This window comes from Mobula hypostoma, chromosome 15 (genome assembly GCF_963921235.1).
Source record: "Mobula hypostoma chromosome 15, sMobHyp1.1, whole genome shotgun sequence".
NCBI lineage: Eukaryota > Metazoa > Chordata > Chondrichthyes > Myliobatiformes > Myliobatidae > Mobula > Mobula hypostoma.
This window is the reverse complement of record NC_086111.1, coordinates 22,794,464-22,813,037: the sequence shown is the minus strand read 5'-3', so window position 1 is coordinate 22,813,037 and position 18,574 is coordinate 22,794,464.

Below are 18,574 nucleotides of genomic sequence, written 5' to 3'. Positions count from 1 at the left end.
ACATGGTGTTACACAGCAGTCGTGCTGGTACCGGCCATCTCCGATAATAGATCACATAAGACCGTGGATGGCTGAGTAGCACTTCTGGTAGAAATGTAGCTTCTCAGTGCCAGCAATGGGTTCAATGCTGACCTCTTGGTGCTATCTATGTGTGATTGCATGTCACCCGGAGTTGTTAAAGACAGCCACTTTCTGAGACAATGGAGATGTCCCCCTGAGCTTCCAGCTGCTGCACTCACTCCCTGAGTGGACTGGAGTCCCCAGTCTAGCGGGTCTGAAGAAGGATATTTGTTTTAAATTAATTGAAGCAATATTGCACAATACAGTGTCTGTGGCTGGAGATTTCAGCTGTACTAGTCGCAGACAAGAATATTCAATGAGTTCCTTGGAAGCTGTGCTCAGAAAGTTGCCCTCCTCAGAAAGACCATAAGATAAGGGAGCCACTTGGGCCATTAAGTTTGCTCCAGCATTCTGTCATGGCTGATTTATTACTCCTCTCAACGTCATCCTCCTGCCTTCACCCCTTAATCTTTGAGGACCTTCCTAAACAAGACGTATCAACCTCCACTTTAAATATGCTCAATGACCTGGCCTCCACAGCTGACTGTGGCAATGAATTCCATAGATTCATCGCACTCTCAATAAAGAAATTCCTCTTCGTGTTCTAAAAGGGACATCCTTCTATTCTGAGGCTGTGGCCCTTGGTTCTGCACTCTCCCACGACTGGAAACATCCTCTCCATGTTCACTCCGTTTGAACACTGGTCATGAACACCACAGATCTAGCCCTCAACAGACTGAGAACCTCTTGGTTCATCCAGAACTTCTGGCTTGGGAGAACTCAGCATGTTCCCAAATGCATAGACTCTTCCACACAGGTTTTCATAAAGTTGGGGACAGCTATTGCACTTTCATTCAAATTCAAAAATGAATGCCTGGCTTTGCTGAGGTCCACTGATTCAAGGCAGTCCGTATGCGCTCCTCCACCTCCCTTAACCATGCACTTGTGTCCTCAGTGGAGTCAGGGGTCTGGACATGTCAAAGTGTGGGTGTGAGATAGCACGGTAAGCATTCGTGACGTTTGTGTAACTATGGTCAAATGTGATGGCTCCTTTGGTTTCCCTGCTGACGTGTTGATGATAGATGCCGGCCTGGCTGAAGTACCCTGCTGTGATTGGGAAGGCATCAAGGTGTGCTGTTTTGTGACTGCTGAATCTGCGTGCCCCTCCAGTGTCAGCTTGACACTCGCTAGGGGTGGAACATATACTGCCACCAGGATGATTCACCATCCACCAGGATGACGGTGGAGAACTACCAGCAGATTCAACAGATGAGAATTGATTGCCAGGTGTTCCAGGTTGGGAGAGCAGGACTGAGAAAGCACCACCACAATGCCAGTGCCAGTAACTGAAGCCGCTGTCTAGTCCACGTGCTGCAAGATGAAGCCCACCACCAGGAGTACTGTGTCTGCAGTGTTTGGGGGTGAGTGATGTCTCTGTTCAGCAGAGTACACAACAGCCCCTGATGTCGCTCTGGTACTGCAATCTTGCTCCAAGGTCTTCAGGCAGTGCTGGTCTCTACCGAGGTGCTGCCTGCACCCTCACATCTCCTGGCGCAGCTTTGCAGACAAGTTGAAGAGCCCAACACAAGATTTAATTGGTTCAGCACAAAGTTGAAAGCTGGAAGACCTGTTCCTGTGCTGTTCCTATATTCACCCCAGGCCCAGCTAATATTTATCCCTTGATGATGGATTACTTGGTCATCACTTCGTTGCTCTGGGTGCAAACTGCTTGGCCATTTTCCAATGACATCTTCATTTGCCAACAACCATCTTTGTCACAACCTGAGATCAATACAAGTGTCAAAGTAAATATTCTTTTGTCAATCTAAATAATCCACATGAGGATGGAAAGGACCTTTTGCAAATTAAAATTTAGCCACAGACAGCACTTGCTCAGTATTTTTTAAAAATCATTTTTCTTGAGAGATACATCACTGTAACAGGCCCTCGAGCCCATGCCACTCAGTTACACCCATGTGACCAATTAACCTTCTAACCTGCGTGTCTTTGTCACGTGGGAGGTAACCGGAGCACTCAGAGGTAACCCCCGCAGTCACAGAGAGAACGCATGAACTCCGAAGCAGAATCAGAATTAGGTTTATCACTGGCATATGCCATGAAATTTGTTGTTTGTGGCAGCAGTACATTGCAGTGCATATTAAAAGAACTATAAATTACAATAAGAAATATATATATATGTAGAGAGAGGGAAAAATAGTGAGTTAATGTACATAGGTTCATTGTCCATTCAGAAATCTGATGATGGAGGAGGAAGAAAAGCAGTTCCCAAAATGTTGAGTGTATATCTCCACACTCCCGTACCTCCTCCTTAATGAGAAGAATCAGATTTATTATCACCGGCATGTGATGTGAAATTTATTAACTTAGCAGCAGCAGTTCAATGCAATGCATAATACAGAACAAAAAAAAAGTAAATCAATTACAGTGTACATATATTGAATAGATTAAAAATAGTGCAAAAACAAATAATATGTATTTAAAAAGTGAGGTAGTGTTCAAGGGTTCAATGTCCATTTAGGAATCGGATGGCAGAGGGGAAGAAGCTGTTCCTGAATCGCTGAGTGTGTGCCTTCAGGCTTCAGTACCTCCTACCTGATGGTAACAATGAGAAAAGGACATGCCCTGGGTGCTGGGGGTCCTTAGTAATGGACACTGCCTTTCTGAAGATATCCTGGGTACTTTGTAGGCTGGTACCCAAGATCGAGCCAACTAAATTTGCAACCCGCTGCAGCTTCTTTCGGTCCTGTGCAGTAGCCCCTCCCCCCACCCCTGCCCATACCAGACAGTGATGCAGCCTGTCAGAATGCTCTCCACGGTACGTCTATAGAAGTTTTTGAGTGTTTTTGTTGATATACCAAATCTGGGCACTTTCTGGGTGATGGGAGTCCAGTATGATGGATTCCTTACAGACGGGTGGGAATTGAACCCAAGTTGCTAGTGCTGTATCGTTCTACCCCACTGCTGTTACACAAGTGCTTGGCCAGAAAATGAGGTTTGGATAGATCTGCCAGTTATCAAGAGGAGAACTTGGCTCTTCCACCATTCCCTGCTCTATCTTCAAGGAGAAACATGAATTTAGTTACCTTTTACACACACACACACACACACACACACACAATCTTGTAGGGGCCGCAAGCCATTGATTGGCTCCTGTCATGCTGTCATCACTGATTGACTGGAGTCTGAAAACTCACACTTCTTCCTCAATCACAGTTTATTTACTTGTGCATAAGGAGAACATCATTGCCCCTGGCACCACACTGTTCTCAAGACTGAACAAAGGAATGACATTTTTATACAGAATTTACTGTTGGATATAGATATTGACCAACTGGTAATCTTGTGTATGTTCAAACTCCTTATTTGCATGATCAATTGCCAATCATACTTTAATAATACAGCTATTAATTGCCAATTGAACCTACAGATTAAAGGCTAATAATACTTCAGAATTATAAAAGTAACTTGACCAATAGTAGAATCGCCTTTGATTCTTTTGTTTCCATCCTTATCTTGTCTTTGTATGCCAAAAGGGCTCTAGCCCCATGCTGTGCGAAGCAAAGTTAGACTTTTCAAAGGTCTCGTTTGTTGGGGTTGACTGCAAACTATACCTACCAGGAAATTACATTAACCCTTGCTTTGCTGCAACCTCCACAAGACCACAACCTTGTTCAAGCACAGGAACTGGAACTGGAATTAGAATTAGTTTATCATTGTCACATGTACCAAGATACAGTGAAAAGCTTGTCTTACATAGTGTTCATACAGATCAGATCTTAACACAGTGTATTGATGTGGGACAAGGCAAAAAAGTAGTAACACAGAATAAAGTGCAACAATTACAGAGAAACTTCAGTGCAGGTAAACAATAAGGTGCAGGATCATAACATGGTAGATTGTGAGGTCAAAATTCCAATCTATCACGCTAGGGAACTACTTGGTAGTTTTATAACAGCAGGGCAGAAGCTGGCCTTAAGCCTGGTGGTACATGCACAGGACCAAAAGAAGCTGCAGAAGGTTGTAAATTTAGTCGGCTCCATCTTGGGCACTAGCCTACAAAGTACCCAGGACATCTTTAGGAAGCGGTGTCTCAGAAAGGCAGCGTCCATTATTAAGGACCTCCTGCACCCAGGGCATGCCCTTTTCTCACTGTTACCATCAGGTAGGAGGTACAGAAGCCTGAAGGCACACACTCAGCGATTCAGGAATAGTTTCTTCCCCTCTGTCATCCAATTCCTAAATGGACATTGAAGCTTTAGACACTATCTCACTTTTTTTTAATATACAGTATTTCTGTTTTTGCACATTTTAAAAAATCTATTCAATATACCTAATCAATTAACTTGTTTATTTATCATTATTATGTTTATTTTTTTTCTCGCTGCTAGATTATATATTGCATTGAACTGCTGCTGCTAAGTTAACAAATTTCACGTCAAATGCCAGTGATATTAAACCTGATTCTGATTCTGATGCATTCAATCTTTTGTATCTTCTGGAGGGGAGGGAAGAGAATACCCAAGGTGGGTGGGGTCTTTGATTATGCCGGCTGCTTTACTGATACGGTGAGAAGTACAAACAGAGCCCACTGGGGGAAGCTGGTTTCTGGTCACGTGCTGAGCTGTGTCCGCAGACTCTGCAGTTTCTTGTGGTCACATGCAGAGCAGTTGCCATGCCAAGTGGTAGCACATCCAGATAGGGTGCTTTCTGTGCTGCATCAATCAAATTCGATAAGGGTCAAAGGGGACGTGTCAAATGTCTGTAGCCTCTGAGGACGTAGGGGCATTGGTGAGCTTCCTTGGCCATGACGTCCATGCGTTTGGACAAGAACAGGCTATCGGTGATGTTCACGGCTAGGAGCCTGAAGCTCTCAACCCTGACTAATTACTTGTTGCTGTTACTACAAAGCCTGCAGTCAGGCATAGCATATGAAGTCACCTACGAATCTGAGCTTAGCGCTCCAATTTCAAAAAGATCTCACTATGCCCTGCCACAGGCCAATAATTTACTCCTCAACCAGTATCTTTTAGAAAAAGCAATGATAATCTGGTTATTATCACATTTTCGACTGTTGGGTGCAAACTGACGGGACACGCCTCCCACGTTAAAACACTGACTACACTTCAAAGGTAGTTCGTCAGCTGGAAAGTGCATTGAACTGCCCTGACCAACAGAAATGTATTTTATTTAATATATCAAAGCTCAAGGTTCAAAGTACATTTATTATCAAAGTATATATACATTATACAACCTTGAGATTTGTCTTCCCACAGGCAGCCACCAAACCAAGAAACCCAAAATAAACATAAAAAGACCACCCAACGTGCAGAGAGAAAAAAATCGTGCCCTTAATAAAAGAACCCCTTAAATAATAAAAGAACACAGATATACAAGGAAGACCATCGAACACCCAATGTGCAGAGAAAAGAAAACGCAAGCAAATAGTGTTCTGAACTGAAATCTGCAAGAAAGTCCCATAGTTCAGCACAAGAGCCGAGGAAACTCTATGAAGCAGCGATCTGAATGGGCCCGAGCCCCGTCCCGAGCCCCAACACCCTGATCTTTTTAATATGGCCTGGCACCTAAATTGATGATCAAACACTGGGTTTAATTGCCTTGATACACTCTGGGGCTGGACCTCGCCGCCTTAATTCGGCCTGTAACCAACCTTTCCGATTAAGCAGGGCGCTTAAATCTCTGTCCACGCATGGAGTTCAGTTGAATCATTATGCTCTGGGGCCTGGGGCCTGGACCCCACCCTGATTTGGTGTGGAACGAACCTTTCCAATTTGGCACGGCAGTTAAATCTCCATCCAGACATTGAGTTCCGTCGAATTGGTCCATTTTGGTGTCTGCACCTCGCCGCCTCGATTCGGCTTTCAGCGCGGTGCTTCAGTCGATCAGACCTCGGGTCCTCCTCATTTTCAGCAATGGGCTCCCCTCACCTCAATTCTGTCACTGCTAATTGCCCTCAAGTCCAAAGGGAAGATGCAGATTATTACTTGCAATGACCGTTTGACAAAAAGAAGTTGGGATAAACAAAGTATTTAGTTGTAGTTGTTTTCCTTGTTTTGTTAGTCACCAGCCCGAAGTCGCTGAAGTTCACCAGTCCACCACCACTCCGCAGTCCCGTCTTCCTCAGATCCCACCGTCAACTCCTGGGCCCTCAGAGGCTCCATCTTCCTCTCACCCCAACCCTCCCCTCTCCATTGACACCCCCAGCCTCCCCCCTCCCCCCTCTGATCCCAGCTCTCATCCGTGCCGGGTCTTTACCATCCCCTCCGACCTTCAACTGTCGGAGGCAGAACGCTCTGTTCTCAGTAAGGGCCTCACGTTTGTCCCCCTTCGCCCACACCTCAACGAGTTCCGTGTTCGCCATGATGTGGAACTTTTCTTCCGCCGTCTCCGTCTCCGAGCCTACTTCTTCGGCAAGGACTCTTCCACCCCCACCGATGACCCCTTCTCCCGTCTTCAACCCTCCTCTTCTTCATGGACACCCCGCTCTGGTCTTCTGCCTGCTCTGGATCTCTTTATTGCCAACTGCCGACGGGACATCAACCGTCTCGACTTCACCGCACCTTGTCCCCATTCCAACCTCACTCCTTCGGAACGCTCTGCTCTCCACTCCCTCCGCACTAATCCTAACCTTATTATTAAACCCGCTGATAAAGGGGGTGCTGTTGTAGTCTGGCGTACTGACCTCTACCTTGCCGAGGCACAGCGACAACTCGCGGATACCTCCTCTTATTTACCCCTCGATCGTGACCCCACTAAGGAGCACCAGGCCATTGTCTCCCACACTATCAACGACTTTATCCGCTCAGGGGATCTCCCATCCACTGCTACCAACCTTATAGTTCCCACACCCCGCACTTCCCGTTTCTACCTCCTACCCAAGATCCACAAACCTGCCTGTCCTGGCCGACCTATTGTCTCAGCTTGCTCCTGCCCCACCGAACTCGTTTCTGCATACCTCGACACTGTTTTATCACCCCTTGTTCAATCCCTTCCGACCTATGTTCGTGACACTTCTCACTCTCTTAAACTTTTCGATGATTTTAAGTTCCCTGGCCCCCACCGCTTTATTTTCACCATGGATGTCCAGTCCTTATATACTTCCATCCCCCATCAGGAAGGTCTCAAAGCTCTACGCTTCTTTTTGGATTCCAGACCTAATCAGTTCCCCTCTACCACCACTCTGCTCCGTCTAGCGGAATTAGTCCTTACTCTTAATAATTTCTCCTTTTGCTCCTCCCATTTCCTCCAAACTAAAGGTGTAGCTATGGGCACCCGTATGGGTCCTAGCTATGCCTGCCTTTTTGTTGGGTTTGTGGAACAATCTATGTTCCGTGCCTATTCTGGTGTCTGTCCCCCACTTTTCCTTCGCTATATCGACGACTGCATTGGCGCTGCTTCCTGCACGCATGCAGAACTCGTTGACTTTATTAACTTTGCCTCCAACTTTCACCCTGCCCTCAAGTTTACCTGGTCTATTTCCGACACCTCCCTCCCCTTTCTAGATCTTTCTGTCTCTGTCTCTGGAGACAGCTTATCCACTGATATCTACTATAAGCCTACTGACTCTCACAGCTATCTGGACTATTCCTCTTCTCACCCTGTCTCTTGCAAAAACGCCATCCCCTTCTCGCAATTCCTCCGTCTCCGCCGCATCTGCTCTCAGGATGAGGCTTTTCATTCTAGGACGAGGGAGATGTCTTCATTTTTTAAAGAAAGGGGCTTCCCTTCCTCCACGATCAACTCTGCTCTTAAACGCATCTCCTCCATTTCACGTACATCTGCTCTCACTCCATCCTCCCACCACCCCACTAGGAATAGGGTTCCCCTGGTCCTCACCTACCACCCCACCAGCCTCCGGGTCCAACATATTATTCTCCGTAACTTCCGCCACCTCCAACGGGATCCCACCACTAAGCACATCTTTCCCTCCCCCCTCTCTCTGCATTCCGCAGGGATCGCTCCCTACACAACTCCCTTGTCCATTCGTCCCCCCCATCCCTCCCCACTGATCTCCCTCCTGGCACTTATCCGTGTAAGCGGAACAAGTGCTACACATGCCCTTACACTTCCTCCCTTACCACCATTCAGGGCCCCAAACAGTCCTTCCAGGTGAGGCATCACTTCACCTGTGAGTCGACTGGGGTGATATACTGCGTCCGGTGCTCCCGATGTGGCCTTTTATATATTGGTGAGACCCGACGCAGACTGGGAGACCGTTTTGCTGAACATCTACGCTCTGTCCGCCAGAGAAAGCAGGATCTCCCAGTGGCCACACATTTTAATTCCACATCCCATTCCCATTCTGACATGTCTATCCACGGCCTCCTCTACTGTAAAGATGAAGCCACACTCAGGTTGGAGGAACAACACCTTATATTCCGTCTGGGTAGCCTCCAACCTGATGGCATGAACATTGACTTCTCTAACTTCCGCTAGGCCCCACCTCCCCCTCGTACCCCAGCTGTTACTCATTTTTATGCACACATTCTTTCTCTCACTCTCCTTTTTCTCCCTCTGTCCCTCTGAATATACCTCTTGCCCATCCTCTGGGTCACCCCCCCCCCGTCTTTCTCCCTAGGCCTCCTGTCCCATGATCCTCTCGTATCCCCTTTTGCCTATCACCTGTCCAGCTCTCGGCTCTATCCCTCCCCCTCCTGTCTTCTCCTATCATTTTGCATCTCCCCCTCCCCCTCCAGCTTTCAAATCCCTTACTCACTCTTCCTTCAGTTAGTCCTGACGAAGGGTCTCGGCCTGAAACGTCGACTGCGCCTCTTCCTATAGATGCTGCTTGGCCTGCTGCGTTCACCAGCAACTTTGATGTATGTTGCTTGAATTTCCAGCATCTGCAGAATTCCTGTTGTTGAAGTTCACCAGTGCTTTCTTAAACCAGAACATATAAATCTCATTGTTTAAGTGAAATGTCCCAAACCATCGCATTTTGAGAGAGATTAGTGGCCTTTCTCCTCCTAGGCACTGCTCTTTACAGCTCTCTTGGCTCTCCCTGTAACTGCAGTAAATCTGACATCTGAAAGTTACCTTGAGATCAATACAGGTGGCAAATGAAAACAAGGCTTTCTTTCCTGTTGATCAGCAGAACCCTCAGCATCATAGCCAGAGGTGGCGTTATGACCAAGTGACTTGGGGTTAGCACACTTCTCTGGAAATTCAATTCCTTCAAGCTGTTCTCTTTCCATTCAGATTCAGAAACAGGTTTATTTTCAGTGATATAGATCAGGAAATTTGTTGTTTTGTGGCAGCAGTAGATAAAAAATAAAATCAATAAAAATACCCGTTCCCGTCCCTCCTCTCTGATGAGAAGAGGGCATGTCCTGGTTGGTGAGGGTCCTTAGCAATGGATGCCATCTTCTTGAGGCACTGCTTTTTGAAGGCATTATATGATTGAAAATTGATTTTGTTTGCCAGCATGAAACAGGATTATAACTGTATCTAGACTACTCCATGTAATTCTGAAAATTTGACCCAGCAAAACCTGTCTTTATGCATCTTTCCAACCCTGAAATTACTTCTACGCCAGGTTGACGTGGGAAGATGCCATTCCTTGTACAGTGTTGCTTGTGCAATGTTATGGGAAATTTGGGCTAGGTTGTCCAGGAGGTGTTTATTGTTAGACACTCCCATAATAAAATGATCCAATACCCTCACTGCCAAACTAGGAAATCTACAAGCTAAGTAAATGGTTACCATGTTCCATGAACTGCGCCTTCTCCCCAAAAGCCCCCCTCCATCCCACTGGAGTCTGCTGGAGTGTCAGTTCCTGCTCCTGATTCCAGTCCACCCTCCCCCCTCCCCACCGTCAATTTTGATGCAGAATGTTACTCTGACTCCTCACAAATCACTCCCAAAGCAAATGTGTCTTCCGCCCCATTCCGCTGATGCCAAGTGCAGATATCTGGTCTTCCCACCTTCCCCAGTTCCCAGAGCAGAATACTCTGAACACTGGTCCCTCAGCACATTTAATGGAACCTCACATAGGATGCCATTCCATGTCCCTTCCCAGTGATTTCTGTCGCAAAATCTTCCTTCCTGCTAATTCCAATGCAGAATACCAGTCCCTCCCTCTCTCTACAGATTGCTGCTCACAGAATCCCAGTCCTTCTCCATGAATTTCCAGGGCAGGTTTTCGGTCTTTCCTTCCAACCTTTCTTCTCATTTAATAGTACTGTACCAGCACCACCCCTGCAACTGGCTGTGATGAAATCTGAGGCCTTAACTGAGCTTTCATATTAAAGACCCACTAGACAACAATCACACATGTATCCAGACGGGGAGATTTCTCTGTTTCTATGTGGAAAGCCAGACAATCTCCAAGCAAACTATTTCATGGTTCAGCTGAATCAGGTCATCATAAAGTAGGACGATTACTCATTATGAATCTATTTTATGACCCTGGCAAAGAGTGGTTGAGCTTCCACAGAGTGCTATAAAGTCTGAAAGCCTTAACTACAATATTCCACGTTCAAATGGCTTTCACTTCTGCTAGTTTATATTTAACATCGTTCCCCCTGGCCGTGTATCCTTGACAAAATCCAGTTCTCCTTTCATTGATGACTCCCCAACCACTTCTCTTGTAGACTTCATAATGTAGACAAAAGCTGCAAGGAAAAGGTTGCGAGAGAACACTAAAAATTTACCTGTGGCTGGAACAGCAATATTTTACATCTACAAAACTCCCCTGCTGCATCATGGCCTGGTATGGAAACACAAATGGCTAGGAACAGAACAGTCTACAAAGAGTGCTGTATCCAGCCTAGTCCAACACAGGAAAAGCCTCCCCACCACTGAGCACATCTACAAGTAGAGCCGGCACAAGAAAAAAGTATCCATCGGCTAGGACGCCCACCACCCAGGCTATGCTCTCTTCTCACTGCTGCCATTGGGAAGGAGGTACAGGAGCCTCAGGACGCACACCACCAGATTCAAGAACGGTTATTACCATTCAACCATCAGGCTCCTGAACCAGGTAACTTCACTCACCTCAACACTGAACTGATTCCACAACCTATGGACTCACTTTCAAGGACTCTACAAATCATGTTCTCTGTATTATTTATTTACTATTCATTATTATTACTATTATTGAAGTTTGTCTTCAGTTTAATACATTGGTTGTTAGTCAGACTTTGTGGGTAGTTTAAGTCATTTTATTGTTTTTCTTTATTTTACTGTGAATGCCTGCAAAATAATTAATCTCAAGTTAGTATATGGTGACACATACGTACTTTGGTAATACATTTATTTTGAACTTTAAACTTGAACTTTGAGTCTGAACCTCCAGCAAGCTGAACTTTTACTGACTTTCAGTCCTTCTCTTTGGATCGATGGTGCCATTTGATGAAGTCTGGTTACATTGACCCATTGTGCTCACAGTGAGATAAGCAACAGGCCCTATAATACTAGGGGACAGGACCTGACTTACCACTAGAGGCCGCTCTCAAGGGAGGGCATTGAGTGAAGGTGAAATAAACGACAAGAAGGCAGGAAGATGGAGACTGGCGGTGAAAATGGACTGAAGAAATTAGTAAAATGGAGCTTGGCAACTTTTGTCCTCTCTTCATGTTGAATTGCTTCCTTGAACTAACATGTCCAAAATATAAACAGCCCTGTGGTAAACCATGAATATATGTTGTAACTCGGTTACCTGTCTGGACTCACCCCTCTGCTGACTGCCCCTGTGGCTCCTCCCACAGAGTCCTGTATAAAGGTGTTCGCCTTGCCCCTCCCCCTCAGTCCAGGGGCAGACACTCACTGTGGAGGTCGTATTGTACAGCGAGTAAAAGCCTTTCAGTATTTTACCAAACCTCAGTCTTTTGGAGTTACTGAAGGTGCTTCAATTTTATTCGCTGTATGTTTTAAAACATGGAACAGGCCCTGAGACCAGAAAAATTAGACCTCAATCCGCAAACACCTGAAGCTGGAAACGCTTTCGAATTCTGGCTGGCCTGCTTCAAAGCGTATCTAGAGGAGATTAAAGCGACCGACCCCGTAGTGAAGCGCAGAGTTCTACTCTCCAGGGTCAGTCCATGGGTTTATTCGCCGATCAGAGACCAGCCGAACTACGACGGTGCAATGAACGCACTCAAAAGACAATACCTGCGGCCGATAAACAGCGTCTATGCTCAGCACTGTTTAGCGACACAGCAACAACGGTCCGGGGAATCGAGTGCAGAGTTTGTCCAGGCACTATAGATGCTCGTGCGAGCCTGCAATTGCCAGGAACTGACGGCGGCGCAGCATGCAGAGCTCCTAGTGAGAGACGCCTTTGTCAAGGGGACCAGGTCAGTGTACGTGCGCCAGCGGCTGCTGGAAAAAGCCGATCTTACCCTAAATTCGGCGATGGAGCTGGCTGATACGTTGGAGGCCGCTCTGCGCAACTCCAAGGCTCTCCAGGCACGCGATCCCCCGATGGCCTCGTGGGCGCCGCAGACCCCGCAACCTGCCGGCGAATCGACCTCGGCTGCCGCCAGTCGTGAGTCCGCGAAGTGCTACTTCTGCGGAGTGGAGAAGCACCCCCGGAAACGCTGCGCGGCCCGACAAGCTACCTGTTCCAGCTGCGGAAAGAAGGTCCACTTCGCCAAGGTCTGTAAGTCAAAACCGCGAGTGGGATCGAGCAGCACCGCGTGCGAGACGTGGGGGTCGCCATCTTCCCTGCACACTGCCACCACGTGCGAGACATGGGGGCCGCCATCTTCCCTGCACACTGCCACCACGTGCAAGACGTGGGGGTCACTATCTTGCCTGCACGCCACCACCACGTGCGAGACATGGGGGCGGCCATCTTAGTCGGTGCCACCTCCCACCGCCTACGACCAACAGGTGCTCACGGGGCACCCCACCATGCTGGACCAAGACAGCGACCCCACACTGGCTTCCGTGACCCTCGACCAAAGCGCTCCCCACCAGCTCGCAAGGTCAATGATGGACATCCTGGTGGAGGGGCACAGGAGAAGCTGCCTGTTTGACACAGGCAGCACGGAGAGTTTTATCCACCCGGCCACGGTGCAGCATTGTGGACTCATGATACGGCCGTTAAGTCAGAGGGTCACCATGGCCTCCAGGTCGCATACAACAGACATCCGGGGGGGGTTATGTAGCGACACTAGTGGTGCAGGGCACAGAATATCGAGACTTTACGTTACTGGTCATGCCTCAACTGTGTGCCCCTGTGCTATTGGGGCTCGACTTCCAGAGCCACCTGAAAAGCGTGACAATGAAGTATGATGGGCCCCTCCCGCCAATTACTGTCATAAATCCCCTGTTTTGTAGAGATATGTCATGTACCCTGCTACTGACCACACACACACACCGACCCGCGCATCCCACCCAACATCATGCCAACTGCTACACTACTGACACCACTTGCAGCCTCTCCACCCTCGAGATCCCTCCCCCACTGCTGTTCGTCAACCTGACCCCCGGCTGTAAACCTGTGGCAACTAAAAGCAGGAGGTACAGTGCGGGGGACAGAGCTTTCATTAAGTCGGAGGTGCAGCGGCTGCTCAGGGAGGGGGTCATTGAGGCAAGCACAAGTCCTTGGAGGGCGCAGGTGGTGGTTGTTCGGAACGGGGAGAAGAATAGGATGGTCGTGGACTATAGCCAGACCATCAATAGGTTCACGCAGCTCGACGCGTACCCTCTACCCCGCATCGCAGATATGGTCAATCAGATAGCACAGAACAAGGTGTACTCGACCATAGACCTAAAATCCGCTTACCATCAGCTCCCCATCCGCCAGGAGGACCGCCCTTACACTGCCTTCGAGGCGGACAGCAGGCTTTATCAATTCCTGCGCGTCCCCTTTGGTGTCACGAATGGTGTATCTGTCTTCCAGAGGGCAATGGACCAGATGGTGGACCAGTGCCAACTGAAGGCCACGTTCCCATATCTGGATAACATTACCACCTGCGGTCACGACCAGCAGGATCACGACAACAACCTCCAAAAATTTCTCCAAGCGGCCAAATCTTTCAACCTCACCTATAACAAGGACAAGTGTGTATTTGGGACCACCCAACTTGATATCCTTGGGTGTGTCGTGGAGAATGGATTCATTGGCCCTGACCCCGACCATATGTGCCCCTTGTTGGAACTCCCTCTTCCCAATACCCTCAGAGCCCTCAAAAGGTGCCTGGGCTTCTTTTCATATTACGCCCAATGGGTCTCTAACTACGCAGACAAGGCCTGCCCCTTGGTCAAGTCCACCACACTTCCCCTCTCAGCCGAGGCCCACGCGGCCTTCAGCTGCATAAAAGGGGACATTGCCAAAGCAGCAATGCGTGCGGTGGATGAGGCCATTCCCTTCCAAGTAGAGAGTGACGCCTCCGACTTTGCGCTGGCTGCTACCCTCAACCAGGCAGGAAGACCAGTGGCGTTCTTCTCCCGTACCCTTCAAGGCCCTAAAATTCAGCACTCCGCGGTGGAGAAAGAGGCCCAGGCCATAGTGGAAGCTATAAGGCACTGGAGGCACTATCTTGCCGGCAAAAGGTTCACCCTGCTGACTGACCAGCGCTCAGTCGCATTCATGTTTAATAATCAGCAGCGGAGCAAAATCAAAAATGATAAAATTCTGAGGTGGAGAATCGAACTCTCCACCTACAACTATGACATCATGTACAGGCCTGGGAAGCTCAACGAGCCCTCCGATGCCCTATCCCGGGGAACGTGCACCAGCGCGCAGATCGACCAGCTATACGCCCTACATGTAGACCTTTGCCACCCGGGAGTCACCCGGCTTTTCCACTTCGTGAAAGCCCGGAACCTGCCTTACTCCCTTGAGGAGATCAGGATGATGACCAGGGACTGCCAAGTCTGCGCAGAGTGCAAACCGCACTTCTACCGACCCGAAAAGGCACAACTAGTCAAGGCCACCCGCCCCTTTGAGCGATTGAGTGTCGACTTGAAGGGCCCCCTTCCCTCCACCGACCACAATGTGTACTTTCTTAACGTAATTGATGAGTACTCGCGGTTCCCCTTCGCCATCCCCTGCCCCGACACCACTACCACGTCAGTTATAAAAGCCCTGCGCAAGCTCTTCACTCTGTCCAGATACCCATGTTATATCCACAGTGACAGAGGGTCCTCGTTTATGAGTGATGAGCTGCGCCAATACCTACTGGCTAGGGGAATTGCAACCAGTAGGACCACGAGCTATAATCCCCGGGGGAATGGACAGGTAGAGAAGGAGAATGGCACGGTGTGGAAAGCCACACTCTTAGCCCTCAGGTCAAAGGGACTGCCGGTCTCCCGCTGGCAGGAGGTCCTTCCCGAGGCACTCCACTCCATCCACTCCCTGTTATGCACAGCCACCAATGCCACCCCTCATGAGCAGCTCTTTTCTTTTCCCAGAAAATCAACCACTGGAACTACCCTACCATCTTGGCTGACGTCCCCGGGGCCAGTGCTGCTCCGGAAACATGCGAGGAGAAATAAATACCCCCCGATCGAGAGGGTTCACTTACTCCATGCGAACCCCCAGTATGCCTACATGGTTTTACCTGATGGGCAGGAGGACACGGTCTCCATCTGCGACCTGGCACCCACAGGAGCTCCGGGCCCCTACCCTGAACACTCTATGGTGACTATTGACCCCGTACCCACCAATGTATGTACCTACGAGACACTGTGCACCCCAAACCCTATATAGACACCACACGACTCTCCCATACCAGGCGCGACGCACACGCACGAGGGATTACCGACGCCTAACGAGCTGGCACCTCGAGTCAGGCCGGAGCCAGCACAACCGTCATTGCCGACGCAATCACCGCCGGTGCTACGTAGATCACAGCGACGGACTCGACCGCCTGATAGACTTGACCTGTAAATATACTTCTTGTAAATATTGTCAGTCACTTCACCCCGCAGGACTCTTTTTTTAAAAAAGGAGGGGTGAATGTGGTAAACCATGTATATATGTTGTAACTCGGTTACCTGTCTGGACACACCCCTCTGCTGACTGCCCCTGTGGCTCCTCCCACAGAATCCTGTATAAAGGTGTTCGCCTTGCCCCTCCCCCTCAGTCCGGGATCAGACATTCACTGTGGAGGTCGTATTGTACAGCGAATAAACGCCTTTCAGTATTTTACCAAACCTCAGTCTTTTGGAGTAGTTGAAGGTGCTTCAAGCCCACAGAATGGATTAATTGTACTGTGCACATTGAGCAGAGTGGCATTTCACACCGGGAAATAATAAAAGCCCAAACTTAATCTCTACAGGCAGTTGCGCTGTCTTCCTCCCAGTACAAACTATGATCAAGGGTTTTGGAATTTGAGATGAGGGAAGTGGCAGTGAGTTCACTTATCACCACAGTAAGTTGTGCAATAAATGTAGCCCTGCTGTGTGGAACAGCAAAGGTTCCAAATTACATTTTCTGCAAATGGAAACCAGTCGCTCTGCAAAATGCAATCAGAGAAATCAATGTCGCATGATCCCTGGAGAAGGCGTTCCTGTATCTACAGAAGGAGACATTTCTTGAGACAGAAAAAAAGGAAGAACTCAATAGAAACTGCTCCCCTGACCTCTACATTCCTGTTCAATTAGCACAATTTCACCTACTGAAATTCCACATAATGCCATCCTCATATGCAGCATGTCAAAGTGGTCAGACTAGTTTCTAGATGCTGCATTCTGCCTCATGACTGAGGTCAGACTTATCCAGGCAGGATTTTTGTTGGATATCCTGTCGCAAGGAGGCGCTTGGGTTCCTCGTGAGTTTGAACCAGATTCCTCCCATTCTGTGGCAGGTCTTCAAACCGCAGTTCCATCCCCACTTTCCACACACTAACCCCCCTGCTCTGGCTTTAGATGGTTGCATTGTGTTCCCACACTCGAGGGTAGAGCTGGGAGTGGTGTCATGCACCATGAATCATTCATTTGGCTCATTAATGCAAAAATTTACTAATTCGCATGTTTTCACATGGGCACAAGCAGGAATACTTGAGACAAGCTGGATGAAACTTCACTGTGTAAAGCAGTATAAAGCTCACACTCCCTAAGGATTTCTCCTGGACAGTACAACAGTTAACATTTCAGGTGAAGGGTCTGACACTTTAACTGTTCCCCTTTCCACAGATGCGCTCTGAACTATTGAATAGTTCCAATTTTTATTTCAAATTTCCAGCATCTGATTTTCAAGCTCCCTTTTGTTCGACTTCGTAAACAAAGTCATTAATGAAAATTCCGCAGCTTAACTCTTAACCTGGTATTGTAGCGGTTAGCGTAATGCTCAGCTGTAATATTAGGGTTTGATTTCTGCCACTTTCTATACAGAGTTTGAATGTTCTCCCCATGACCATGTGGGTTTCCTCTGGGTGCTCCAATTTTCTCCCACCTTCCAAAGACATGCAGTTAGGGTTAGTGAGTTGTGGCTATGCTACATTCGCAGTGGAACTGAGGCAAAACTTGTGGGCTGCTCAGCACAATTATCGCTGATTTGATTTGACGCAAGTGATGCATTTCGCTGCATATTTAAATGTACATGTGACAAATAAAGCTAATCTTAATCTAATTTTAATATTACTTTGCATAACTGTACTGGTCAGAGCTAATGCCAGAGATTTCATCACAAGATCTCTTGCTTTCAGGTTCTCTGAATTCCGAAAGAGGTGGCTGAGGGATAGTGGAGGCATTGGTAATGATCTTTCGAGAATCACTAGATTGTGGAATGGATCTGGAGGACTGGAAAATTGCAAATCTCTCCACTCTTCAAGAAAGGAGAGAGGTAGAAGAAAGGAAACTATAGGCCAATTAGTCTGTCCTCAGTGATTAGAAAGGTGTTGAAATCAATTATTAAGGATAAGGTTTCAGGGTGCTTTGAGGCACATGATAAAATAGACCATAATCTGCATGGCTTCCTCAAGGAAAAATCTAGCCTGAGAAATCTGTTGGAATTCATTGAAGAAATAACAAGCAGGATAGAAAAAAGGAGAATCAGTTGGTGTTGTGTACTTGGATTTTCATAAGGCCTTTGATAAGGTGCCATGCATGAGGCTGCTTAACAAGTTACGATCCCATGCTATTACAGGGAGGATCCTAGTATGGATAAAGCAGTACACATAAAATTTACTGGTGAACGCAGCAGGCCAGGCAGCCTCTCTAGGAAGAGGTGCAGTCGACGTTTCAAGCCGAGACCCTTCACCAGCAACTTTTATGTGTGTTGCTTGAATTTCCAGCATCTGAAGAATTCCTGTTGTTTATGGATAAAGCAGTGGCTGATTGGCAGGAGGCAAAGAGTGGGAGTAAAAGGATCCTTTTCAGATTGGCTGCCAGTGACGAGTGGTGCCTCCTAATGGTCTGTATTGGGACTGATGCTTTTTATGTTATATGTCAATGATTTAGATGATGTGTGGGCACGTGGCCAAGTGGTTAAGGTGTTCGACTAGTGATCTGAAGGTCTTGAGATCGAGCCCCAGCCGAGGCAACGTGTTGTGTCCTTGAGCAAGGCACTTAATCACACATT